Here is an 11,356-nt window from a genome sequence, read left to right on the forward strand (position 1 = left end):
TGGTCCGGCAAGACATGTCAAACATGAATCCCAAAGTCGCACACCTCCAAACCCCACCCCCAACAAGCCACATTACATTTCCTGAATGCAAGCGGATGACAAACTAACATTAGGGATGAAAGCTCCTTTGTTTGAACTATCAGGTGGGACTAAATCTGCACCTATGACCTCGGAATTGCATGTGCCCGGCACCCCCTGACAGATTCCATAGCAGCTGATGACAACTCCCACACTACGCACAGCCCGACGAAGGAACAACGTATACACACCCCACAGACAGAAGTCCTTGCTCAAAGTTTTCTTGCATGGAATGGCCTTCACACTTACTCCCACACCATCCCAGGCGTACAACCGTTGCACACTAAAACAACTCATTGATCCGAGCTGTGGCATTTCATCCACAGGCCTGGCGCAGGTCAGAATAGTGCCGCTTCAACCAGAGCCACTGACGCAATGGCAGAACATCCCGGACACATGCACAACCCCTGTCACGTGGAACTGTACCGTGCATGTATGTTGCATTTACTGGGGGCACTGCCATTGTCAGTGCTGCAGATCAGTTACCGGCTAAGCTTCCACCTTGTCAACGTCACCTGCATTCAGCCTGTGTTGCATTACCGATCATGCATACTCGAGTCGTGCATGGATTTCTGCCTGTCCAACAGAACGGTAGAAGAACTGGGTTTTGACATGAGTGTGCGCCCCGTGTTGGCACATGACCAGGAGTGTCACTGTGATACCCGTTTATGGGATGCCTTGCTACTTGGCATACATGCTGGCAGCTGGACCTGGGAGATTGCACAAATCCTAGTGTGCAGTGACCACATTGAACCACTCCCCTATTGGGCTGAAGTGCAAGTAGGTGAAAGGGGGGGACGCAGCACATCTGTCCAGACCTGCTAATGGACAACGACCTCATGTTGGAAATATTAGCCTACGAAGCTGCAATCGCTTTGATGGACGAGTAACTACGTACCTGCAGCCACAACAGATTGGAACACATTGCACATGTCCCGACACCTTGTTGCATCTTGGAGATCTTGTCACATATCCCACGACAACAGTGGACATGGCTGCATTCACCTGGACGCCGAATACATGAGCGTCCAACAACGCTTCTTAACACACACCTGTGAAAGGTGAAACACTCCTCCGGAGTGGACAGCGGCGCTTGGCAACGTTCCTCTTTCTGACATACTGCTGCATGGTCTGCATGTTGTGGCACTTATCGTGCCCGTACTGACACGCAAATGCTAATAAATTCTAGGCACCTTCACTTGTATTCAACTGTGATGAGTGTTGATTTGAATGACAATGTGTGTCTCACTACCTATCTGGATCACGGCCATACCTGTGCATTGATAGCAGTACCCAGGGAGTACCTTTTTGTGGAATCACTGTCCATACATTCATCCATACTTTCATTCTTGATTGATCATGGCAATGACACATCTGTGTGAATTGGAATGCTGTATTCACATTCAGTGGAGTGTTGAAGCTGGACCAGTATAGGGCCATGCAAACCCCACTTTACATTGTTGGCACATGGAGGGCCAGCCAGAGTCCTTTCGGGATTGACAAGTTTATAGGGAGTGGAAGACTACAGTCCGCAGTGTGATTGCTGTGTCATTGGTAACCAAACCAAATATGGCAGTACCTGTCGAGGTCCAAGGTGAGTGTCGCTCAGTGTATAGGGGGACAGTGGGAGGTGTTATTCCAGAGCATGATGTAGAGGGCAGAGCCAAGCTGAACCCGGCCAGATGGCGGAGATGAATGCTACCACTTCTCCTTACCACAAAGCCAGATTCATCATCATCTTCGTCCTCTGATGTGTCAGGTGTCTCACATGCGGGTGGTGGTATTTTGTCTGCATCACTGTGTGGCAGTGGCACATCAGCGGGAGGGGATGTGGATGGAGTGGTAGCACCAGCATCACTCGCGCCAGGCCTTGTGGTGGCAATGCCATGATGAGGATCTACAGGGCATGGAAGATCACAGCTACATCTCGATGGTGTGCAGCCGTGGCAGCCATTTGTTCCGCTTGCATCCGCTCCATGTTCTCCATGATCATTCGCATGTGACGCAACTCCTTGCTGACATCGCTGGGGCCACTGTGTCTAGACAATTGTTCTTGGCTCAGAGTCATGACTCCAGCGATGTCAGCCATGGCTTTTTCTAGAGCAAGGTGCGGACAGTGAGTGGTCCCTGATGGGACTGAGACACCCACGTATGGCATCTAGTTTGGCTGACATGAGGTCGTAACTAACCCACAGCTGATCCGACATCTCCTCCTGGCACCCTAACACATGGCGTTGGAAGGCCAAGTGTTGGTCGTGGATGTCCTGGGAGACAGCCGTGGTGGTGGGTGCTTCCTGCTATGTGGTCTATGCAGGGGGTGGGGTCCCATGGATGCAGCTGGGCTGCCCTGCTCATGGAGGTGGGGTGCCAGAGCTGTCTCTGAGCTGTTGGAGTGCGTTGGTGTAGATGTTGGGGAGGTCCCTTCATCATCAGTGCTGAGTTGTTGTGTCTGCTCTGCAGGAGGTGTTGATTCTCCCTCTGCAATGTGAAGGGGAAATGCAGATTGACATTGTGTTCACATGTATGTTTACGCATTGTACAAGTTTACTGTCAGACTGCATGGCAATGTACATTGTGACTGTTTATGAGGAGATGCCTATTTGAAGCGGGACACTTGGCATTTCTACGCCATCAGGGATGTGAGGTTGTAGTTGTACATTGTCATCTCACAGTTTCCTGCTATGCCAAATGCGAATGGCCATGTTCTAAACACAAGTGGCAGCATTTGTGTCCTCTGTTCTGTTGTGAAAGTGTTGCAGTTTGTACCACATTGTTGTCAATGTTGGGGTGCTCTGCATCTTATGTGTGTGTGCTGCATTGTGGGTGAGTTGCCCCTTCGGCTCTGGTTTGGCTGGCCATTATCCCATTCAGGCGGTGTGCCTTTCACTTCTGTGGTCATACAGTGCTGAGATGTTGCAGACTTGGGTAAATTGTGCTCTTGGTCGGAGTTGTGACTCTTGGGCATGGTTTGTCCGCAGATGTGCTATTCTTACTTGTGCATGTGTGCCATTGGTCATTACTCACCCTGTTGCTGTTGGCTCAGGTCATGTTGTGCAGTGTCCGGTCCCCCAACTCCTGCCACCGTCTCCCCAATGATGGACCCAGGCTGGTCCTCCATGGGGGTTGTGGGATTCTGGTTGTCCTCTGTACTTGCTCCGGCTACCTCCATGGTGCTTCGCAATTGTATGTGTTTTGTTTGTGTTTTTTGTTGCCCCTTTTATAGAGATTTTTCATGCCTGACTTGAGTGCCTTGGAGGCGTGGTGCTGCTTATTGCTGCATTTTTTATCGCCTTTGGGCCCATCGCAACTTTTTTCACGTTTGGGTTTAGATTTTTATCGCCGTCCTGGTGATTTTATCGCTCCCTTGTTTCCCTTTGTCCAAAGCTATTCCTAATGCCCCCAACCCTTCCTGCCTGTCTTGACCTCCTCCAATTCTGCCACCAGGAAAAACCCTGACCCAGGAGTTTTTCTTGTCCCCCCCAATGGTTGAGAAGAAAAATGTTTTTGTTGACGCTGCTTTTTATATACAACAAACACCACTGTCGCCAAACAGGTGAAATCTTTATTCTTTCATATATTCAATTATTTCAAAAATACATGCTGTCGCCAAACAGGTGAAAATATATATTCTTCCTTTATATATACAAAAGATCCACCATCACTCTAAACCATTAGAATTAGCAGGTGATGACCGTGTTCTAGTAAGGTATGACTATCGGATGAACAAATGCTAATAAAGAGGGGGGAGGGGGAAGGAGGAAGATGGAGGAGATTGGCATTTGGGTGGGGAAGAGGGGGGGAGGAGGGGGAAGTACAGAAACATGTGATTAAGGATAATGGAGAAAAAAGAGAAAAATTGTATAACCATTGATATGAACAAAGGCTGTCGCTCCAACAGTTTATTGTCAACACCATGCTTTTACTTGCAAAACTTTTGTGTTTTATATTCAGAATGTAAATTTCATTGCCAATAAAGGACAAATGTACCCCATCATGCCGAAAAAATGGTTAGGGCCCGATTCACAGAACTAACTTAAGACAAAATCCTAAACTTACTACCATTTTGGTATTCACAGAAGGCACTTACTCATTTTGGTATTCACAGAAGGCACTTACTCATTTTGGTATTCACAGAAGTTAGGAGTCCTAACTTTAGGACTCCTAAATGCCTTCTGTGAATACCAAAAGTCTTAAAATTAGGATTTTTCTCAGTTTAGTAGTAGTATAGTTAGGACTCCTAACTTTAGGACTCCTAAATGCTTTCTGTGAATACCGAAAGTCTTAAAATTAGGATTTTTCTCAATTTAGTAGTAGTAAAGTTAGGACTCCTAACTTTAGGACTCCTAAATGCCTTCTGTGAATACCGAAAGCCTTAAAATTTGGATTTTTCTCAGTTTAGTAGTAGTATAGTTAGGATTTCTAACTTTGGACTCCTAAATGCCTTCTGTGAATACCGAAAGCCTTAAAATTGGGATTTTTCTCAGTTTAGTAGTAGTAAAGTTAGGAGTCCTAACTTTAGGACTCCTAAACTGAGAAAAATCCTAATGTTAAGACTTTCGGTATTCACAGAAGGCATTTAGGAGTCCTAAAGTTAGGACTCCTAACTTCTGTGAATACCGAAGTGAGTAAGTGTCTTCTGTGAATACCAAAATGAGTAAGTGCCTTCTGTGAATACGAAAATGGTAGTAAGTTTAGGATTTTGTCTTAAGTTAGTTCTGTGAATCGGGCCCCTAGTCTTCTTTTGTAATGTCGATTTGTGTTAACCAATAAAATCCATTAATTGAACAAAAACAGTGTAACTCTCTGTTCACTTTTCTTCTCGCTCTTTCGACTGCAGTGAATCTCTCTGCCCCCCTCCAGACTCTGCGCGGCATCAATGCCGTCAGAATTAATTTTGATTTGTTCCAGCTCTTTGCTAAAAGCTGTAAGTCTACCTTCATTTCTATGAGTAACCCCAAACCTGATAGCTGCACTAAGTCATCCTCCCCTAGGTGAATCAATATGACTTCAGGTTTATTGTTGAAAGACAGTTCACACAACAAAGGCATTAGCTGACCCCATTTCATGCCACATTTCCCAAACCATATCACAGAAACCTCATCCAAACTAAAACCCAGATTTCTTCCGAAATGTCTCTTCTCTGCTTGCTTTGCAGCCCACTTAACGAATGAATGTCCAACTATCCAAACTTTGTTTTGAGATAAGCACAAACCCGCCACCGAACCTGATAAGAAAAAACAATTAATATGCTTGGACATCAACTTCAGAATCGAAGGGGCATATCAGCAAGGACCTGTGCTAATTATCGCAAATTGCGCTTAGCGCGATTTGCATTATCGCCGCCTATCACTGGAGTACATCGCCATTTCAGCGGCGTATTATCAACGCTTTGCACAATGGCGATGTACATTCCAGCGATAGACGGCGATATCCGGCATCTGCGCAGGAAAAGCTGCGATAATGGCAGTGCGCTACGGTAATCCTAGTTGATAGGGGAGTGTGGATTTAACATGTCAATCCACCTCCCATTGTTAGCATAGCTAAGTCAGGTCTGGAGCAGGTGTTAATTTCCGGCAATAATCGTGGGCAGCGCAGCTTTAGTTGTCACTTGACCCGCGTTGTTTAATAGGGCGATGTTGTGGTGGCGAGGGATTTCATTCAGGATTAGATGAGGTACGCCCACTTTGCATGTGATTAGCGATGATTATCGCTGACATGCAAAGCAGGAAGGACATAGGTGCTATTGCCAGTAAGCTGTCGCTAACAGCTGTTAGTAACAGCTTGTTAATTGGGCGATAATAATATCGCCGCTTTAGAGGCGGAAAGTGCTGCTAAAGCGGAGATATTGCCCTTGCTAATATGCCCCTAAATCTGTAATATATCGCAGTCAGAAGACCAAAGCCCCAGCTTCTTTACATCACTGAGTGAAAATCCCCACCTGGCCGCTTCTGAATCTGCACCAATTCGGAAGGAGTGTGAACCAAAATTTAAAGGGTTTTTGCCCAAATTCTTTAGGGACTTCCTTAGTATTAACAGCAATTGAGAAGTTTTTAGTTGGGAGCCGTCTAAATGCCTGAAAACAAAATGCGCAGCAGCACCTCCCACTTCTAGAAAGTCTAACCAAGTTTATTTGGGCATAATTGACCATAATTGACCTTCAATGCTTTGCAAAACCACTTGAGAACCTTTACCTACTTGATCAGTTTTTGAACGTTCGAGAAAAATACATATCGCATTTTAAACAAGGGAAACATTTCCTACTTTAAGGTCATCATTGTGTGCATTGCCTAACAATTCAGATATTCGGAAAGCGCCAAAAAAAGAGCCAAATCATGCATAGTTTGAATAAACGATATTCAAATTCGGAGAAACAAATCTCATGCAAACCCTTTGTTATGTTTTTACAATCTTTTCGGAGCACACAACTTATACAGTGCATTTAGCATTTGATGTAAAACAAATTCAAACACAGTTCAATTGAGCTCTAATGATCGTCTTCTTTAATATCGTTAGTTCCAATCCCTTATGCCTCTTTAATATCGTTAGTTCCAATCCCTTATGCCAACGCGTTTTACCGTGGTCGGGATAACCTACGGCTTCCTCAGGGCTGGAAATAATACAAAATGCATACTTGTAATCACATGATATGGCCATTAATACTTGTGCCATAACACCCAACTTATGACAACCATGTGCAGAGGGCTACTCAAATCTATATTTCGTGCAGTGCAAACTATAAATCCATTGGCGCCATTTGTTATGTTGTACAATAATTTTACGGAGATTGGCTCTCATTTAAATTGTCTCCTCTTCCTCGTTTTCGCCCATCCTTGAAGAATTCTCCTGCCCATTTCTAACGCTGATGGCTCGTATCCCCAAAAGAACTACCCATAAAAGGACACTCAAGCTAACTTCCCCGCTACAGTTGTGGAAGAAATGTTCCTGTCTATGTTGATCATAATGAACTTAAATATGTCTTCTCTACGCTGCCGCAACCCTTCGCTATTGTGAGCTCAATAAGAAGCACCTGAATCTAAGAACTTCAGCCATGCTCATCTGTATGCCAATTTGGTACTCTTTGCCAGAGAGTTTTCAATAAGTTGATGAGCTTTCATTTTGCTAAATCCCGTACCTCGTTGGGCACCTGAGTCTTCCGCAGATCCGCTCTGGGAGCCAAACCACGGAATCTCTCCCACTGAAAACGAGATAGGGCATCTGCGATGTTATTGACTGTTCCTGGTATATGTCTGACTTTGAAAACTATGTTAAACATTAAGCAGCCTAACATGAATCTTTGTAACAACTTCAGTAACTGTTTATCCGTGGCTCTCTGACCATTTACCAAGTCCACTACTGTTCTATTGTATACATTAAACAACACTGTTCTGTTCGCCAACTTCTGTCCCCAAACAGCCAAAGCAACTATCAATGGAAAAAATTCTAACAATGCAATGCTTTTCTTCTCTGAAACCCAACTGGCTGGCCATTTCTCTGTGCACCATTTCCCTTCCCAAAATAGGCCAAAACCATGTGCGCCCAAAGCATCTGAGAATAGCTGCATCTGCCAAACAAAGTCCTAGTCTAATGACCAGATTGTGATGCCATTAAACTCTCTCAGGAACACTAACCACACCTCAAAACCAGCCCTCATGCCTGCTGATATCCAGATTCTGTGATGTGGTAGCTGAATACCTTACATGGAAAAGCCCAGACGTCTGCAAAATGTTCTGCCTGCTCTTACAACTCTGCAAGCGAAATTTAGATGGCCTAATAAGCATTGAACTTCAGACAATGTCAGTTTGTCAACCTTACTTGCGTGCTCTAACAATCTTGTCATTTCCAATGTTTTCTTTTTAGGGAGTCTAGCTTTCATTTTGTGTGTATCTATCTCTATGCCTAGGTAAGTTAAATAAAAACTAGGGCCTTCAGTTTTGTCTTCAGCTAGCGGTACCCCTATGTCTCGCGCCACTAATTGAAATTCTCTTAATGCCTTCTCGCACTGCTTAAGAGCCCGCACATCCCATAAATAAAAAATCATCTAGAAAGTGCGTCACTTCCGTGTGTCCTGTCCGAAAAGAGAAGCACCACTGTTAAAAGTTGGTAAAAGCTTCAAATAAATAACCTGCACAAGATTGTACAACCCATTGGGAGAGCCTTATCCACAATTTTTTTTTCTCAAAATAGATACCCAGCAAGGAGAAATCAGATGGATGTACTGGTAATAGCCGAAAGGCAGACTTGATGTCGCATTTTGCCAACTCAGTGTCCGCACCTATGTTTCTGATCATGCTTAAGGCCGTATCTACTGAAGCAAATTTGACCATGAGGCCATGATAAGTGTTGGATCATTCTGAATTCCCCTTCTGTTTTCTTGGGAACTACACCCAAGGGGGAAACAATGAGGTGTTCAAGCGGCCATGATTCAAAAGGACCTGTCATCCTCCTTTCCCTTACCTCTGTCAAAAGCTTCCTTCGCACAATTTGAGGGAATTCATTTACAGATTTTAGATTTTGTGCAAATCTGCGGCATCTAGTCTCTTGGTAACCTAACCTAAACCCTTCTCTGAAACCCCATTCCAATAATGCTGCGTCATATGTGTCAGGATAAAACTTTAACCAATGGCACAAAATATCCACCTTAATTGGTGTAGAAGCCCTTGTTCCCAGACTGAAATACATAACCTCTTCCTCTGTTTTGGACCCCACCCCCCAATTGGACTGATCTCCAAAGCACTGCAGAATGGCATGCTTCCCACCGCACCTGGAGCACTCATGCTTGTATTTGCAAGGGTTTCTGGGACCAGATCCATTGTTAAAGTTCCAGCAGGTGCCGGGCGCCGGATGTAAGGTGGAGGCCGTTGAGGGTACATTCATTGAACCCAAAGTTCATTATCTACCTCCCCCATGGCTTGTCTGGAATTAAACTAATCTAGCCCAAAACTCCTCGTCGTTATGTAGCCAAGCGTAACCTCCGAATTCTGTATACGCTTTCCTTATTGTGTCTAAATACTTGAATATTGCTACTGATCTATCAGGGAACTTTTCACAATACACGCTAGCGAAGATCAGGAAAGCAGATGTCCCTGTATCTATATTTGTTGGCACCCTTGGCACCTTCGCCAATTCCCACGCTTCCTCCCTTGAACCTTCCTTTGATTGTATCTCTCTATGAAGGAGCTTGAAAACATCTATAAACTCTCACTTCCAAATCTTTTCTTTGGTAGCCTTAGATAAATGAGCGCCTAATGGCATTGACAATCTCATATAAGGCAAACGTCTTAAACTTACTGTACTTGCTATGTCACCTTCAGTTTTATTAGCCTTTTCAAAACTTACTGTAACCTTAAAATTGTCGTCACCCTTCTCGCCTTCTTTAACCACCTGCGTAGCTGTATCGTGCAATTTAACATTGTTATGTTCACCTTCTGTTCCTACATTCTTATCAACATGTGACCGTTTATTAAGGAAACCTTATTGAACCTCACCTGTTCTGTTAGAAGCGTCATCCTCGAGTGTTGGTCTTTTCTTTGTCCCCCAATTTTGATGTTTTACATGTAATCTGCTGTGTGAAACTTCATTCTCTTTGTTCTGTGAAAAATAATCTCTGGAGACATTTTTAGTAAACTCCCCCTGCACCCCAGACAAATCCTGAACGCATTTAATTTGCTCACCCTCATCTTCAATTTCGCCTTCTTCCGCAGACTCAAAATCCTCGTCAAACCAAGTTTTTCCTACCACCCGCTTTTGCAACTCACCACCTCCCCTCCTGCTGCCACTTGGGCGTTCCCCATCTCCTATTCCCCCATCGTATACTTTCCAATGTATAGCTTTAGCTTAGTATGAAGCTCTTTTTGAATCCATCGGAGCTGGAAAATTTCCTTCAAAATTCTCTTCTCTGCTTCATACGTTGCAGGACGCTAGAGACCTGACCAAAGCTTCTTTACTGCCCTTTATTTTGTTTGGCAGCATCTCGCCCTCGTTGGACTGCAACACGCTTGAACTTGCAGCCGCAGGTACTCCTCCTCTCTTTAAATTAACTAATCTAACTTCATTATTTATTTCTTTAGGTATCCCTACCCTCTAGCCTTCTGATACTGATTCATGTGCCATGCTAACCGGACCTGTATTTGTGTCAGGTATTCCAATTAAAACGTCTTTGTCTTTCTCCGACTCTGTACACCTTGAATTATTATGCAAAGCGTCAGCAGTCTGTTGAAACACATTCTGTGCAGTGTCTGATTGAAGTGGGGTATGTTTTTCTTGTAAAATAATGTTGCCTCATTCACTGGAGATAATAGGTGACAAACACCTTTCTGCAGAAATCTCCACATTTAAATGCGTTGGTTTTAATTGCCTCTAACCAAATATACAAATGTCCTTTATTTCAATAAACTCTTTATGTTGAGAAAATTTATTTATTTTTGCTCAAAATGTCCACTGGGGGAGAAGTTGAGCTATCTTTTACCTTTGGACTTTCTTTCTTGAGAGATACAGCTCCCTTAAAGTCTCTCTTCCTAGGCAGTGAAGAGCTTGTTACTGCGCGTGTGTGCGGCCTGCCCCTCCCTCCCTTTGATGCGCTGAGGACATCTGGGGGAACAGAGGTATTTCAAGCCTGCCGGCTCACCACTTCATTAAATTCCTTCCTGTTGCTGCATTCTGTAATTGGAGAGCCCTCACTGTTCTCACAAGCCTTTACGGCGGCTGACACGCCGCTTGCTGCATTTCTTTTATGCCTTTCAAGGCCCACCCACGCCTCTGCCAGCACGCCTGGGACAATTAAGTCCTCCCTCCCAGCAGCACACAATACTCGCAGCGCCTCTCTGACGGAAGCAGCAGCTTCCATCGTATTATCGCGTTAACTTCACCAACTTGCTAATTATTTAATCAATTAAACGAACAACAACCAAAAACGATGTCCCTACCTCACCGTGCTTTGAATAAAGTGCCCAACGGTGATTTCACACCCGGAATGCTCGCGCTACGGCCGCCAACAAATCAGGACCGCTTACCTCCCAGGAATATGCCAAATGCCTGAAGCTGCCCGGGGGTGGACAATCTACGATTGCTACCCCCCAGGAGCCCTCCTTTTCACCCAACTGCACCGCTCGCATGGACTTGAACCGACAACCCATAGCAGCAGGAGTCTGTGTCTGTGATCCAGCGCAAGGGGCAAATTTCTCCTTCTGTCACGGTTTCTCTGTTCCACAGCTCAATCATTCATTCCTTCATTCATTGGTGGGGCCCATAACGCCAACACACTGCTCACTCATACTCATAC

The sequence above is a fragment of the Triturus cristatus genome, chromosome 4_2, assembly GCF_964204655.1.
Source record: "Triturus cristatus chromosome 4_2, aTriCri1.1, whole genome shotgun sequence".
NCBI lineage: Eukaryota > Metazoa > Chordata > Amphibia > Caudata > Salamandridae > Triturus > Triturus cristatus.